This window comes from Cervus elaphus, chromosome 6 (genome assembly GCF_910594005.1).
Source record: "Cervus elaphus chromosome 6, mCerEla1.1, whole genome shotgun sequence".
In the NCBI taxonomy this organism is placed as follows: domain Eukaryota; kingdom Metazoa; phylum Chordata; class Mammalia; order Artiodactyla; family Cervidae; genus Cervus; species Cervus elaphus.
In genome coordinates, this window is record NC_057820.1 from 39161531 (window position 1) to 39180283 (window position 18753).

Below are 18753 nucleotides of genomic sequence, written 5' to 3' on the forward strand. Positions count from 1 at the left end.
TGACAATTTGATCTCTTGTTCCTCTGCATTTTCTAAAACCAGCTTGAACATCTGGAAGTTCATGGTTCATGTATTGCTGAAGCCTGGCTTGGAGAATTTTGAACATTACTTTACTACCGTGTGACATGAGCGCAATTGTGCGGTAGTCTCAGCATTCTTTGGCATTGCCTTTCTTTGGGATTGGAATGAAAACTGACCTTTTCCAGTCCTGTGGCCACCACTGAGTTTTCCGAATTTCCTGACATTGAGTGCAGCACTTTCACAGCATCATCTTTTAGGATTTGAAATAGCTCAACTGGAATTCCATCACCTCCACTAGCTTTGTTTGTAGTGATGCTTCCTAAGGCCCATTTGACTTCACATTCCAGGATGCCTGGCTCTAGGTGAGTGATCACACCATTGTGATTATTTGGGTCATGAAGATCTTTTTTGTACAGTTCTTCTGTGTATTCTTGCCACCTCTTCTTAATATCTTCTGTTTCTGTTAGATACATACTATTTCTGTCTTTTATTGAGCCCATCTTTGCATGAAATGTCCCCTTCCTATCTCTAATTTTCTTGAAGAGATCTCTAGTCTTTCCCATTCTATTGCTTCCCTCTATTTCTTTGCATTGATCACTGAGGAAGGCTTTCTTTTCTCTCCTTGCTATTCTTGGGAACTTTGCATTAAAATGGGTGTATCTTTCTTTTTCTTCTTTGCTTTTCACTTCTCTTCTTTTCACAGCTATTTGTAAGACCTCCTCAGACAGCCATTTTGCTTTTTTTGCATTACATTTTCTTGGGGATGGTCTTGATCCCTGTCTTTTGTAAAATGTCATGAACCTCCGTCCATAGTTCATCAGGCACTCTATCAGATCTAGTCCCTTAAATCTATTTCTCACTTCCACTGTATGCACTGTATGATTATACATATATATATAAGGGATTCGATTTAGGTCATACCTGAATAGTTTAGTGGTTTTCCCCACTTTCTTCAAGTCTGAATTCAGCAATAAGGAGTACATGATCTGAGCCACAGTCAGATCCTGGTCTTGTTTTTGCTGACTGTATAGAGCTTCTCCATCTTTGGCTTCAAAGAGTATTATCAATTAGATTTTGGTGTTGACCACCTGGTGATGTCCATGTGTAGAGTCTTCTCTTGTGTTGTTGGAAGAGGGTGTTTGCTATGACCAGTGCGTTCTCTTGGCAAAACTGTATTAGCCTTTGCCTGCTTCATTCTGTACTCTAAGACCAAATTTGCCTGTTACTCCCGGTGTTTCTTGACTTCCTACTTTTGCATTCCAGTCCCCTATAATGAAAAGGACATCTTTTGGGGGTGTTAGTTCTAAAAGGTCTTGTAGGTCTTCATAGAACTATCCAACTTCAGCTTCTTCAGTGTTACTGGTTGGGGCATAGACTTGGATTACTGTGATATTGAATGGTTTGCCTTGGAAACGAGCAGAGATCATTCTGTTGTTTTTGAGATTGCATCCAAGCACTGCATTTCAGACTCTTTTGTTGACTACGATGGGTACTCCATTTCTTCTTAGGGATTCCTGCCCACAGTAGTAGATATAATGGCCATCTGAGTTAAACTCCCCCATTCCCGTCCATCTTAGTTTGCTGATTCCTAGAATGTCGCTGTTCACCCTTGCCATCTTCTGTTTGACCACTTCCAATTTGCTTTGATTAATGGACCTAACATTCCAGGTTCCTATGCAATATTGCTCTTTACAGCATCGGAACTTGCTTCTATCACCAGTTCCTACCACAACTGGGCATTGTTTTTGCTTTAGCTCCATCCCTTCATTCTTTCTGAAGTTATTTCTCCGCCGGTCTCCAGCAGCATATTGGGCACCTACTGACCTGGGGAGTTCATCTTTAGCTCCATATAAAAGAAAGTATAACACTGACTTAATTAATGCCAAGTTTTATTTCTCTCTCAAATCTAAAGACAGAAAGTAGGTGATTTTCAAGACTGACTTGTGTTTCTACAGCCATCAGGGCCCCAATTTCAGTGTAATGTTCATTTCTACCAGCCTCAGCACATGGCCTCCATTCCTAAGATTGCTTCATTGACAAAGTTGGCTGTTGGAGCTCCCTATTTCCTAGAAATAGAAAATGCCAAAAAAAAAAAAAAAAAAAAAAAAGAGTCCTTAAGCAGGCATCTTAGAGGTCTCATACAACACTGATGCTTAGATTTTAATTGTCATAATTAAGTCATATTGACATACATAGGTACTAGCAGGACAGGAAAGTTAATCTTACACTCTACACAATGCTGCCAAAGAAATTTCAAACTTTTCCATCTCTAAAATTCTGAATTTTTCTGTTATCTGTTTTGAAATTATTTAAGAATTTCTGAGACTTCTTTGGTGTTTTTAAAGTTAAATAGATGCTAATCTGAGAAGCAGGTGTATTGATTTGGTTTTCATCATTTTAGCTAATCTGTTTAAAAATCTAAGGCATGTCACAATCTTTGCGTTTACCATTTGTTTCCACTGTAAAGATAGGAAAACTATACCTCATGGCTTAACAGAAGACAAAAATCATTTTTCGTTTTTTTCTGCTTTTGCTGAATGTCATTTTATGTATTATTTTAAGTGATCGTGATTTGTTTCTTTATTATCTTAGACTCCTTCCCTTACATGTATACAAATTAAGCAATATTAAATTTTGTGATAGTTACCTGAATAATATTTGTTAAACCAACATTCCATTTACTATGTGCCAGCTTCTTTTCTGAGAACTTTATAGATATTGATAGCTTGCATTCTCAGAACCAACCTATATGATGACTGCTATTATTATCCCTATTTTACAAGTGAAGAAACTGTGGCCAAAAAATGATGATTCACTCACTCAAAGTTGTATAGGTGTTGCTGTTATTTAAAGTTGGCAGTCTGACTATGCAGTATATGCTTGGTACCACAATGCTGCTAAACAGTCTCTGAAAATGCTGGTACATTCTTCATTGCTAGAGTACTTCAAGAACATTCTGTTATCCTTTTAATTAAGCTCACTAATTATTATTTGATAGTACTGGTATAGAAACTCCAGGAAGAATCAGTGGAATGTTTGGTTTTAGCTGATAATGTCAATCAGAGTTATAAATAGAACTCAGGTTTCTAGACTACAAACAAATGCTAAAATAGCTTGAATCCTCCCGTCTATCTGCAGACAGGAATACTCATGACAAATTTCTATAGAAAAATACATTCTCATTTTTTTAAATGAATTATTGAGAGATGAAATGTGAGTCCAAATTATTTAAGCTTGTTTTCTTTCTTTTTTATAGACTTAATAGTTTTTCAGTCACAAGAATACTGTATGTCATGAGGTTAAAAACCAGAGATTTAATAGGAAAAAATATGTTTCTTTTGTTGCCTACCAAAGTATACTCTTTGTGCGTTTGAAAACAAATTACAGGAAGTCTTATACCCTAGAACCATCTAAAAATACATTATTCCTGTTTTCCAGGGAGTATTTGTATTCATTACTTGATTTATATTATTGCTTTAATCTTTATTAAATTAAATATGTAAAAGTTAAGGCAATGGGATCTAACATTTGACAGCAGAGCAAAAAACCAATTTTGAAGCTATTGAATCCTATCAAACTTAAGCATGATCAGACACTTCAGATCTTACAGACAAAATTACGAAACAAATGTTTACAGCATATGCAGCATGTGTTTTACAACCTTTTATATTTTGTTTTCAGGAGTTTCTGAATCATTGCTGCTGTTTATAATCTGCATCTGTTATAAAGTCAAATAAAAATGAAAAAAATGTAGTTCATATGAACAGAATGGAAAGAGAAAAAAAAGGAGAGTAAGAAACAAATTTGTTTTAGGAAAAAAAAAAAAAAAAAGACAATATTGAAAGAGAAATACTTGCAGTACCTTGAGGAGAAACCTTGATTGTAGTCTGCAGGAATATCTCATGGAATGGACACACCTTGGAGGATTCATGAAGGTTCAGAGTGTAAACTCAGCCTTCACTGGCTCTCTGATTAGACTTGGCGAGGCAGGCAAAACTATTAGACTTAGAAGTATTGAAATATATATAATTATCTACCAAATTATTGTGTATTCTTTTTTGGTTTAAGTCTATTTCCTTTTTGGATTCAGAAATATCTGGAAATATCAGACAGATAGGTGGGGCTTCCAGAAATATATTTGTATAAGCAACAGAGAAACCTTCTAGGAAAGAACGACTCTTAAGAGAGAAGAAAAATCAACCTTAGTTCTCAAATAGGAGGAATGATTGAGAACAGTGTCTATAAATTAACCTCCATCCTGCCTGTGAACTCATGTCTAAAGTCCTAAGTCAAGAGAGCTCCGAGTAAATAATGCAAAACATTGATGATCATGGCTATCTTAATTTCTTCTCTATGAAAATATGACATGAAAGGGAAGAGACATTTTCTTTTGTGTAGCTAAAGATGATAGAGCTTTGGGTTCTCTAGGTCTCCCATATGTCAATACTACTGGCAGTGGGGAACTGAAGTACTTGTCAGAAGAATCAGTTATTCCTTAAAAAGTTATGGTATCCAGTGAGAAGTCAGCAGTGTTTGAGTGAGTGGATCCTGAGGAAGAGATGGAGGTTTCACAGATTAGACAATACCTTGTGGGAGTGGTGATACAGCAGAAGTGGGAGCACGCGCTCAAAATGGCAACAATGCTATGTAAGGGAAGGGTGTTATTGGTGCCTCACTTGAGTTTCTTTTCTATCTCATACACCCTTCTTCCTGTTGTTCTAAATGTTGGCTAATAACAACCCATTGCTCTGCCTTTCTCCTCCTTGACTCCAATCTCTTGTAAGTAGACCTTATCCAATGACTGTGGGTGTTTAAAAGGACCCCTTCTTGCCTTAAGTTTGGGCTACATCAATGGTGCCATTTAAACTTTAGAACTTCAGCGTGGAATTGGAAAAAAACCTAGTCCCTAGCTGAGACACAGCCTTGCTTAGCTTTTCCTCCTGCTCCTTCCTGCTTCACTCATCTTGCTTCTTATAAAGCACTTTCTTAAGATATCACTCAAAGAAGAATTCTAACTCAGTCTCTGTTTCTATGAAGCACAAACTAAGAGAGTGGTGAAGTGTTTTTTACCTTTCAGCAGAGAGGGAGTTAGTGACCCTAGTCATGACTCCAGGCATATGCAAATCCAAGCAAATAACATACAAATGATGGTCTCACAGGGTATGAGTGGAATTGCTCACGGGCACGTAAAGAAACTTGTTGAGGCATTCTCCACATAAAAGGAAAAGATTCTGTCAAGAATTGGATACACTGTAGGTCAGAATAAGAATAAGTGAAATTTACTAGTAATATGCAACATTTTATACCCTGGACTACAGTGGCCTGGGAAATACACTACACTGCTATAGGAAACAGGGATTACCAATCACTAGATTGCTTTTTATCTTCTATTCAAATTACTCCACCTCTCATTTAATGTGAGAAGTCATTGTGGTAATCCGAAGATGGTTTGTTATATCATGGACTCCGTTCTAATAGAGTGCACAATTTTGAAGTGTATTTTTCTGGGCTATGGTAAACCCTGATGAGTGATACTTATACAATTTTGTGATTTACCTGCATAGTACTTTTAAACACTATAAACTTGAGGCTTTATTTGCCATTATTTTCCTGTCTTCTGCTATTACCTTTCTCTTAATTATATATATATTTTCTAAATATTTCATTTGATTTCTACTTTTTGAACTTGGATGTTACAGTCCAACTTCCCTGAGATATTCCAAGGTGAAACTGACTTTGTTTCTTTTTGTGTGTGTGTGTGTCAGTCACATACAAACATATAATTTCTAGGTTTATTTCCACCAGAGTTACTGGCATTTGTTTTGTATGGATTTTGTTGGTTGGAATCTTAAAGCAATTTTAGTTCCTTCAGTTATAAGTTCTAAGTTTACATCTCATTTTTTTCTCCCCTTCTCAAAATCTGTCAATTCAAAAAACTGGGCAGAGCTGAAGTAAAATAAAGAAATGGCCTGAATATCAATAACTAGCAAAATACCAGTGCATTTTATCTTAGAAGAAGACTGATTACAAGGATTTTCAAGGCTGTTAGCCTATCTTCATGCTTTCAGGCTAATACTAAACCTTACAGTTGAGAGCAGAGGATTTAATCTCTTTTCAGCTTATCTTTGAACTGAAAATGATTCTTTTATATTTCAGGATTAATCTAAAATTTAAGATATCACAATTCTCAAAAAAAATCACTGTCATTTCATAACTGTCTAGCAATCAAGAGAGTCTTAACACCTAAAACCGCTTGAATAAACTTCTACTTATCAGAGAGTTGATGTGTATCAATTAGGACACGTAGATGACTAAATGTAGCCATATCAGTCATTTTTGAAACTAGAAAATTTCTTTTATTCATAAATACTCCCAGATTTGCCTGTCAAAATCACTGGGCTCCATCACTAAAGATTTATTTGTTTGGCTTAGGGCTTTGCTTTTCTGTGATTCCATTTAACAGTCTGGATTTTGGGCATCTAGGCTGAACTGGCTCACATCCTTATCTGGGACTGTTTTTGCACAGGGGAAGAATGGTATTTTCCTTCTGGCCATTCTTCTTTCTTTCTAAGACTTTAAATCAGAACAAATAAGATAAGAATAAGATTCCTAAGGAGGACAATTTTCTCTATCTACAACATAAGACTAGTCCAGTATTTCCCAAACTGTGTTTGGTGGAGGAGATGTTAATAAATGATATGGTTTTCTTTGAATAGATGGTACTGTGGTTACTCCACACCACAGGAAAGAATTACAATGCAATCAGAAACTTTGAGAAATATTTCAGGGGGAAAAACTTGTTTATTTAAACTTTGTTTAAATGTTTTTTAAACTTAAATGACCAATAGATAATTTTGGTAGCACATTGTTTAACCTCATGCAACCCACAGGCACAGGGGCAGCTAGTTGGAAAATATTATTTAGTATAAATTCAAGGTCTTTATATTCCAAATCAAGGTGTCATCCTGTCTCTCTGTCTCACCTCTTCAGTCCTTGAGATCAGCTGTTAAAACTGAAGGTCAAAGAACCAAAGAGAGAACTTCAGGACTGAGAATAGATCTAGGGGGTCAGACTCCAAAATCAGAGGCCCAACACTGTTGGGACTTTTTCCAGCTTCATCTCATATGGGCTTGGCTTCATTTTCCTTTATACCAGATAGCTTTTTCATGTATAAGGTAAGAGACAATGGCTCCTAGTAGCCACCAATTCAAGTCCTTCAAAATCTACAATCTGAAGTGGAAGGATCATCACTCTTTCTTTAAGCAAAAATCAGGGCAGGAATTTGTTTAGACTATTTTAGATCATATAACAGGCTTGGACTTATCACTGTGGACAAGGGAACTGACAACCAGACTCTAGACCTGGATTGTATTCCTACCTTTTAAACCTGGATGATGTGTTATTGAATCTCTTTGAATTGAAGGTGTAGTTGTGTAGTCACTAAGTCATGCCTGACTCGTTGTGGCTCCATGTATTGCAGTGGGCCAGACTTCCCAGTCCATCACTGCCTCCTGGAATTTGCTCAAACTCATGTTCATTGAATTGGTGATGCTATCCAACAATCTCATCCTCTGTCACCCCCTTCTCCTCTTGCCCTCAATTTTTCCCGGGTTAGTGTCTTTTCCAATGAGTTGGCTCTTCGCATCAGTGGCCAAACTGTTGGAGCTTCAGCTTCAGCATCAGTCCTTCCACTGAATATTCAGGGTTGATTTCCTTTAGGATTGACTGGTTGGATCTCCTAGATGTCCAAGGGACTCTCAAGAATTCTCCAACATCACAGTTCAAAAGCATAAATTCTTTGGCGCTCAGCCTTCTTTATGTGGTATTAGTGGTAAAAAAAATCCGCTGCCAATGCAGGAGATGCAGGTTCAATTCCTGGGTTGGGAAGATCCCCTGGAGGAGGGCATCGCAACCCACTCTAGTATTCTTGTCTGGAGAATCACCAGACGGAAGAACCTCGTGTACTGCAGTCCATAGGGTTACAAAGAGCTGGACACAACTGAAACAGCTTAGCACAAACAGCCTTCTTTATGGTCCAACTCTCACATCCATATATGACTACTGAAAAACCATAGCTTTTACTAATTACAAGCTGGAATCAAGATTGCTGGGGGAAATATCAACAACCTCAGATTTGCAGATGATACTTCTCTAATGGCAGAAAGTGAAGAGGAACTAAAGAGCCTCTTGATGAGGGTGAAAGAGAGTGAAAAGGCTGGCTTAAAACTCAACATTAAAAGAACTAAGATCATGGCATCTGGTCCTATCACTTCAGGCAAATAGAAGGGGAAACAGTGGAATCAGTGACAGATATTTATTGGGCTCCAAAATCACTGTGGACGGTGATTCAAGGTATTGTTGCCAAAAGGAAAAGCTGGCCAAGGGGAGGAAAGAAAAATTCTTAAAAAGGCAAAAATAAAAATATTCACTACATTTCATCTTTGATAGATATGTCTGCACCCATTTACCAATACCTAAACTTTCAACATTGTCTGTGATAAAATAAGGCAATTATTTCATGTGTAATTGAAAACAAGTTTATTATTTTCCATCGGAACACTACCTGAAATCTTAGTTACTGCATTTAGAATCACTGGTTTATGTTGAGTTCCTTCAGTCAGGTCTGGATATTTCATTGCATGTTCTGTCCATTTATGGGCTAAAATATAAACAAAGCCACCTCCACATACATGTTTTAAAATAAAAACAAGAAGACAAAGCAAACACCTCCCTTTAAGAAATAGGGAAAATGGAAAGCAACATGCAACAATCAGAGTTCCAGGATACAGATTTTATTCTATGAGATAATGGCCTCTAACTTGTTTTCCCCTTGGCTGAAGAGTGAATTCTACAAAGCAACAGCCACACTTCCTGTAAGTGTGGATAGATGGAGCCTTCCTGGTCCAATGTCCTCCATGATCCCTTTTCCAAGGAATACTGGGAGGATTTTCATCTCTGGAAACTAACACCTTGGAAGTTCTTTTCCTATTTCCATAAGTTTAGGAAATCCTGAACTGCTTCAGGAATTGAGCAATCAGAGATTTCTTACAGTCAGGCCTGGGTGGCGAACACTTCACTTAAATGATTAGTTGGATGCCAAACAATTTAATTTTTTCCCCTCTATCTACACTTACTTACTAGGAGACTTCAGGTAGTTTCATGGATTTATATGCACTTGTGAAGCCTAGTTAAGGTCTTTAGCTCCCATGTTTCCCTTGAGCATCAGACTTCCATTTCCAATTTCTCCTTGGAGCCTCCATGAAATTCACATTTAACAAGGCCAAACTGTTTGGTCTTCTCACAGTCATAGAATCTGGCCCTATGATTCATTGATTTTTTCAGGCCAAACATGCTCATAAATCATATCCACAAATCCACATTTATTCAGATCTAATTGTCACCACTTCTATATCATCATCTTGGTTCAAGCCAGCATAATCTTTTTCTTGGGTGGCAAACTTCATTGTGCAATATCTTCATAACTTGCTGCCACCTCTACTCCTGAGCTAGTATTATGAGTTCACTACATGGAAGCTAGAGTAGATTTGACTTTGAAGCTGTACAGTATGTAGATAAAGAAAACTTGCCTGCTCAAAAAATTCTATCTTCTCATTGTTTAAAAATAAAATTTGAAATCTTGGTCATGCCCTGCAAGACTTTATATGTCTTGGCCGTGACCATCTTTGAAGCCTCATTGTCTAATACCTGTACTTCAGTCAGTTCATTCTAATGATATATATATATATATATATATATATATATATATATATATATATATTTTGCTGTTTGTTGAACACTTAAAATTGTAATTTCCCAGGGCTTTTGTATTGATGTTCCCTTAGGTCCTATTTTTCTGACCCCAGGTATGAACATGACTTTCTTAATTTCTTTCAAGTTACTTCTCAAATATCACTTCCTATTTCTTATGTTGTTTTATTTATCATGGTGCTTATATTTGTCTGGTATATTAGTTGTGCATTTTCTGTCATGCTATAAATATACTACAATGTGGTGTCTCATTATATTTTCTCTTTTGGTCATTGTTATTTTCTAGCATGATGTCTAGAAATTATACATATGCCCACATATATATTAAAACATATAATATGTTAAAATGTATATGATTATATATCACATATAATGTATGTACAGTTATTTTTATAGCTAGTAACCATTGTCTAATAATCATTTAATATTGAACTGTGTTTTTGTTTCTTAGCAACAAGCTGACATGAGCTTTGTTTTTAATCTTATTTCTAAGTCTAATAATATGTGTCAGGTGCTGTTTGAAGTGTCTGAACAATACATTCATTTATTCTTTCTTTCTTCTGAGCAGCCCTGTACCGAAGGTTACAATAGTATTATCTCCGTTTTAGAGAAGAAAAGTGGGGCATAAAAGAGTTCCTCTGTTTTCCCAAGTTGCACAGCTAAGAGGCCGTGGCAAAACTGGAGACAGTTTGGCTCCTGAGTTTGTGCCCGTGACCACTGCCATGACAGTGTGCCCTGCCCGGGCCCTGGCTTCTTCCTCAGAGCAGTGAGCAGCCCTGGACTCTGAGGGGAGGCGCAGGGAGCCGTCTCCCAGGACGCTTCTCAGAGGCTTCGTCAGGAGGCTTGTGTTGCTGGCTGGACTGGGGCTTCAGACTTACCAGCTTCCTGGCACCACCAGGAGCCCAGTCCTTGCTTCTATTTGCATTCCTAGTAGCTCGTCTCTGCTCACATAAAATGGTACAGGAAACCGAATTGTGCTATTATATTTATCCAAAGTTATGAGGGACCTTCAGCAGTTTTGTGTTGTAGGCCACGGGCAGAAAAAGTCATTTGTGCTAACACTGCGTTCTATTTCCTTTGCTGTTTTCAGTCTGGGTCACCTCAGTTTTGATTCTCAATTCTGTTTGTACATTTGAATCACCTAGAGAGCTTTTTCAAATCCTTGGTTCTACTGCATAACAAATAAAAATCTCTGAGGATGGAGCCATGGCAACCCTGGTTTTTAAAGTTCCCTTGATAATTGTAATGAGCAACTGGTGTTGAGAACTTTTGCTTTAGATCAGTGATTCTCAAAATTTAGCATGTGGTGGTATTACCTGGACGGCTGGTTGAACACAGATTGCTGAGCCCCACCCCCACAACAGGTCCCCAGTGGGTCTGGAGAGTTTCCTTTTCCGTGTTCCCAGGTGATGCTGTTGTTTCTGGTTTGAGCCACAGAAAACTGATGCCTTTGACCAAAGGATACTGCTTTTTGCAGTACCTCACTAGTTTTAGAAAAGCCAATATATTCTGATACTCTGATATTTCCTACCAAATCTAAAGTTCTGGCCTCCACAGGCCCAGAACTGATATTCAACAGATACTATTTTAACTATTTGCTGAAGGGATCATATCACAGCTTCCTAAAGAGTTGTTATTTGTCATGTCTCCAAATTTTGACCAAGACCAATAGTGCCTAGTGAATATCTTTGAACACATAGTCTATTGTCCTGTGCATGTGGTCTGCATTCTCCAGGATGAAACCACCACTCACATGTATTTATTTACATTTAAAGTAATTAAAACTAATGAATAAATTCAAATATTCATTTTCTCTGTCACTCTAGCCGCATTTCAAGGGCTAAATACCATATATGCCTGTGTGTGTGTGTTCTCAGTTGTGTCTGACTCTTTGCAACCCCGCTGACTGTAGCTTGCCAGGCTCCTCTGTCCATGCAATTTTCTAGGCATGTGTGCTGGAGCAGGTTGCCATTTCCTACTCCAGGGGATCTTCCTGACCCAGGGATTGAACCCACGTCTCCTGCTGTCTCCTGCACTGGCAGAGAAATTCTTTACCACTGTTCCATATTTGGTTTATGGCTACCATATTAGCCAGTGCAATAGAACATTTCCATCATTACAGAAAGTTCTATTAGACAGTGCTGGTTAGATGTTTCCGAAATGTGTTTCCTTTACCTGAGCATGCAACCAAGAAGCATTTTCCAGTCCCCTATCTTGAGGTCTGGCCATATCACTCATTCTTGTTCACAGCTTGTGAGGGAGTGATATGTCCCTTCTGGGCTAAGCATGGAAGGACTTGTGTCCCTGAATGATTGCATGCAGCAGAGAGAGAGGGCTTTTCCTCAGACCAAGGTGAATTGTGGTGTGAGTGAGAAGGAAATCTTGATTGTGTCACTCTATTAATATGTTGAAGTACTTAGTTTTAATATTTACTTAGTTTGTTTAGTATATTGCCCTACAAAAATTTTGGTAACTGTAATATAGCTTTCCTAAGCACCAGTGCTTTTTATCCAAAATGCTGCAGACATGAATCTATTCTTATTGTCATTTATTACTGTATGGTAGATACTTGAAAGCAGTTTTATTTTTTTATATTTTTATAGTTAAGTTTTTTCTCTTGATATTTGCAGAGATGTTCTTTATTCTTTAAGATGTTTATTTTTATATATGTACATACTTATTTTTTGTTACTTAGTGAACCCTTTAAATATCCAAGCTAATGTTCATTTTCAGCTTAAGAATGTTTGTATTATTTCTTTAGTTATTATGTTGGATCCATTTGCTCTATATTGTCATGAATTCTTTAAGCTCTTTATTTTTCCCTGTAGATTAAATTTCCTGGACCTAGTTTTTATTTCTTTCATCATGTTTATCAGTCTGTTCAGGCTTACATAACAAAATGCCACAGGCTGGGTGACTTAAACAGCAGAGATTTATATTCTCACAGCTCTAGAGGCTAGTGTAAGATCAAGATTCTAACAAATTTGGTCTCAGAAGGTTAGGACTCTCTTCTTGGCTTGCAGATGACAGCCTCCTGAATATGTCTTCACATGGCCTTTCCTTGTTGCATGAGCGCAGGGAAAGAGATAAAAAAAATGTTCTCTTATTTCTCTTCTTACAAGAATACAATCCTAAAGGATCAGGACTCCACTCTTATGACCCTATTTAACATTATTTACTTCCTTAGAAGCCCCACCTCCAAATTCAGCCCTAATAGGTGTTAGGACTTTAACATATGAATTGGGGGTGGGGAAAACACAAGCATATAATAATTATTTAATTTTTATTGCTTTGTCACCTTCAGAAATGTGGAAGAATTATAATGCTTTTCCTTTTTCCAAAATAGATTTTCTTTAGTTATAAATTTATTTTTCAGTATTTACATCATATTTAAAATTTTGACCTCGTGTTGTTCATGTTGAATTTTTTACAAGTCTCATACTGAAGAAATTCCTTGATTTCTTGCTCTAATATCAAGGATATGTTTTGATTTTTGTGATATAAAAATGCAATGAAATTTATTTGTTGTTTTAGGAACAGAAACCATAAATCCAATGAGCAAAAAAGGTACTCATTGGATGGCTCATGGTTTAATTTAGGAAATGGAAAGGAAACTAAACCATTAAGCATTAAAAAATTCAAGAAATTTATCATCAGAAGCTGTCATCAAATGTCTTAGCTCCAACTATGTTCATGCACCACATGATTCTGCTCAAAATTCAAATTACCTGGAGAAAAAAGTCTCATTGACTTCATGAGATCATATTTTCTCTGTACTGAGATATGCAATGTGGGAGATAATGTGTGTATGTCTGTTAAATAAACCAAAAAAAAATCATTATTAAGGAGGAAATTGCAATATATTTTTCAAACACAATTTTTTACAGTATTTAAATCTTTAATATACTTATATTTAAATCTTTCAAAGATGAAAAATAATTATTTTCTGACAACATAATTTCTTATAGGAAATATACTACATAGAGAAAGAGTTATGCTTTAGTTTGGACATTTTCTTATTCCTCATACTATACATCATTTCATTGCTTTCGGTGAAGTGATAGCTTATTTTTTATTTTGATGGCAAATCAAATGTTATTGCTTTTTGTCAGGGCCTTTTTTCCCAGATTTATTGATATATTATTGACATATAGCATTAGTAAATTTAAAGTATGCAATGAGATGATTTGATATGTGTATATATTATGAAATGATTACCGTAATAAGGTTAGTTGACACTTCTATACCCATATATGATTACCTTTTCTTGTGGTCTTAACATTTAAGAATTATTCTCCTAACAATTCTGAAGTATATAATAAAGTATTGTTAATTATAGTCACTATGATATCCATTAGATACCCAGAAGTTACTCATCTTATAGCTGCAGTTTGTTCCCTTTGAATAATTCTTCCGCATTTCCCCCACCCTTAGCTCCGGGCAATCACTATTCTATTCTCTATTTCTGAGTTTGGTTTTATTAGATTCCACATACAGCTGAGAATATGCTGTACTTGTCTTACTCCATCTGACTTATTTCACTTAGTATAATGCCCTCAAAGTCCAACCATGTTGTTGCAAGTAGCAGGATGTTTTTCATGGCCAAATAATATGCCTGGGTATGTATATTTATATATATATATATATGAAGATTATATATATATATATATATACACACACACATATCACATTTTCATTATTCATTTATTCATTGATGAACACTTAGCTTGATTCATGTCTCTGCTATTGTGAATAATGTAGCAATTATTGTAGGAATGCAGATGTCTCTTCCAGATAGTGATTTTATTTCCTTTGGATGTACACTTAGAAATGGCATTGCTGGATCATACAGCAGTTCAATTTTTAATTTTTGAGGAATTACCATACTGTTTTCTTTAGTTGCTGCACCAATTTGTATCCATTAACAGTGCACAAGGATTTCCTTTTCTCCACATTCTTACCAATACTTGTTATCTCTTGTCTTTTGGATAATAACCATTTTAACAAGTGTGAAGTTATATCTCATTGTAGTTTTGGTTTGTATTTCCCGGTGATTAGTGATGTTGAACACCTTTTCATGCATGTCTTCTTCAGAAGATTAATGGAAATGCTTATTTTCCTCTGTTTCCATATTTTGAAGGTCATTTACATTGATAGCTAGAAATGTTAGCTGCTCAGTCATGTCCAACTCTTTGCAACCCCATGGACTATAGCACACCAGGGTCCTCTGTCCATGGAATTCTCCAGGGAAGAATACTGAAGAGGGTAGCCATTCCCTTTTCCAGGGGATCTTCCTGACCCAGGGATCAAACCTGAGTTTTCTGCATTGCAGGTGGATTCTTTACTTCTGAGCCCAGGGAAGCCCATAGTTAGAAAGGGAGATTTAAATATGCTGATTCTTATAGCAACCAAAACAGGATTTTTCAAGTCTCTTTTAAATGAAAGTTTAAACATTTTAAAACTTAACCTTACATAATGTATTAGTGAGAATTACAATAAAATCACAGTATATATTTCTCTTTGAGGGTAACACTCAAAGCATTTATCAGTCATTGACATATTTTTAGGCATTAGATCATCAGGTGTATAACAGAGGGAATATGAAGTATGTGCAGGTGTGACAACTATGTCAATGGTCAATAGGATAAGTTGTGGAAATAACCTCAATTAAGGGATGTTGCTAGGAATGGCAGGTTTGAAAATGGGAGCCTTTGGGTAGTAGCTTATTTATCTAAGGCATGTGGAACAAGGTGATTTTTTTTGAGAACTTTTTATTGTGGACAGACATGGAGATTATGTTCTAGCCTATGGATGTGTTTAATATAAGAAAAATAATAAAAAGTGAGGAAAAAGTTAATCAGCATTTGTTTCCAAACATATATGGATGCATTGGCCTTTATTATATATCACAAATTTATAAGGGAATAAATATATGTATAACCATATGAAACTAATAACAGGGTTACTCTGAACGAGGTTAGCACGATGGGATTGGATATAGTATGACAGCGTGTCCAACTCCAGGTGGTTCCATTCATGAGGGGTTCTAGGTCATGCACCTACGGGGTCACAGGTAATGGCCGAACTGGGAGGGACACTTTTCATACATTTTAATTATTTGAATTAAGTGAATATATTAACTATGGAGAGCAGTAAATGAAAAAGTAAATGTCTTGAGAGAAAACCTGTGACTTTGAAAACAAATTAAAATTACACGTTTTACATCTGATATCATAAGTAGTATTTTTCATCAAAAGAATTAGTGCTTATAAAAAAAATTTTCATAACTTTTTAAAATTATTTTCTCTTTTATTCCCTAAAAGTATAAATCAAAATAGTCTTTTTGGAATTGCTTCAATAGGTGTGTTAAATTATTTCATGAAAAGAATAGTAGGAAATATTAAAATATTTAACTAAAAGTGATGTAAAGTTTATTTTTTTCCAGTGCAATTGCAACTTGCAGTTTTATTTTTAAAGCAAATTTCATAATCTATTCTTCTCCCAAGCATTTTGATTGGATGGCTGGGTTTCTTAGAGCAAGAACATTAAGCATTAAAGCCAGATGCTTCTCAAGAGCAATCATTTCACTCTGAAAACTAGCTAAACTATCTTGAAATCTGAATTGATCAATTTATTTTCCATTTTAAACAAATTTCAACCTTAATTTTAATCCCAGCAGTCATGTATTCAAGGATATTAAGTCCAGAAGTGTCAGAAAGAAATTATTTAAACATCACTTGAGTAAGTCCATTGTGTTCTAACTTCACTCAAATTGCAAATTAAATGTGTCAACTAGGAAAAGTTAGGCTGTGTTGTGATAACACACAATTTGAAACTTTCAGTGGTCCGAAAGAGCTAAGGGTTATTTCTTGCTTATGCTTCTTGTCCATTTCTGGACAATAAGGAACCACCATCCAAATTTTCCTTGCTCCAAGCTAGGGTTTCTTAATGGTGGTACTATTGACAGTTTGGACTGCCAAAATTTTTGTTGTTTTAGAGTGGGAGGGGCAGGGGTTTCCAGTGCACTGCAAAATATTTATTGCAGAAGTGGCTTCTACTCACTAGATTCAGGTAACACCCTCCACAGTCATGCCAACTAAAAAATGTCTCCAGACCTTACCAAACATCCCCAATGCGGCTTAAGTAACACAGGAAACACTGCTTTCCAAAACCCTGCTGTCAAGACACAGAGAAAAAGTGCGTGTAGAACTGTAAGTGGGCTCTCTTAGTTTTTGCCTGGAAGTGATTCACACCACTTTGCTTACAGAGGGTGAACCATGGTCATATTTAACTTCCAGGAGGGAGGGAAGAGCAATCCTACTGTGTACTCGTGAGGAGGAAAAAAATATTAGGGGGCCAGCACTAATAACTTTCAGAGTTTTATGTGTGTGCGTGCGCGTGTGTGTGTGTGTGTGTGTGTGTGTGTGTACACACATATATATGGGCTTCCCTGGTGGGTCAGACAGTAAAGAATCTGCCTGCAATGCAAGAGATCCAAATTCAATCCCTGAATCAGGAAGATCTCTGAGTCAGGAAGATCCCTGTCGAAGGGAAGGGCTGCCCACTCCAGTATTCTTATCTGGAGAATTCCATGGACAGAGGAGCCTCTCAGGTTATATTTCGTGGGTCACAAAGAATTGTACACGACTGAATGACTAACAGACTAACACATGCATGAATATATATATATATATATATACACACATATGTATATATATATATATATATATATACACACACACACACACACACACACAGATATACACACCCACACATACACACACATATATAGGTTTAGGGCTAGTAGTGCTGTAACTTATAAAATTTATCTTAAAGGACATGGCAATTTATTACAAGCTGTATTTTATTGTTTATTTTTTGTTTTAGAAAAGCTTCTTGAGGACAGGAAAATTTTTATATAGTTTTCTAACATTTAAAAACATATGAGATGTTTAGATAGCATCACCAACTCAATGAACATGAATCTGAGCAAACTTTGAGAGATAGTGAAGGACAGGGAAGCCTGGCATGCTGAAGTCCATGGGGTTGCAAAGAATTAGACATGACTTAGCAATTGAACAACAACAATTATAAATAACTCTACATGAAATTTCTTAGATACTCATTCCAAGAGGCAGGAAACATTATCTCTGCTTACAGATGAGGAGTTTGGGGTCTTGGAAGGCTGCCTAAATTACATATATGGTAGAAGTATTAGCTTCAAATATCAGAAGTTTGACTCTGGGGCCTTAATTTTTTTAAAATTGTTATGACTACTTCTAATTTAACTTGATTCTAAACATATACTAAATACTTCTTAAAACCTATTGAATCAGGTGAAGAGGGAGGTGGGAGGGGGGATCGGGATGGGGAATACATGTAAATCCATGGCTGATTCATGTTAATGTATGACAAAAACCACTACAATATTGTAAAGTGATTAGCCTCCAACTAATAAAAATAAATGGAAAACAACAACAACAACAACAAAAAAGAAATGAAATGGAAAAAAAAACCCTTTGAGTTGAATGAAATAATTTTATATGCTCATCAGTCAGAATATTTGTTAACTTGACAATTTATATCACTTTGGATAAATAAGCATTTGCAAATCTTATGGAGTCCTTTAATGATAAAATAAGCTCATTTATCTGCTTCAGTTAATAACCTGCTAAAAGGAAACCTCCTTTTCCCAAGAAGAGCAGTAACCAGTAGCAATGATCTTTCAATGATATTTCAGAGGGAAACACTTTATCACTAAGAAAATGAATACTTTCTCAGTAGGAACTACAGAAGCCATTTCACATTCCCTAGCCACAGCAGGCAGTTCCCAGAGAAACTGACAGTCAATAAGCTTCAAGAAGAGCAAATAGCAGCCAATCTCCCAAGTCTCAGCACCTCCCAGCAGTGGAAAAGGAATCATTTGCTTCAAGTACCTACCGAGTAAAACAAAATCCAGTACTT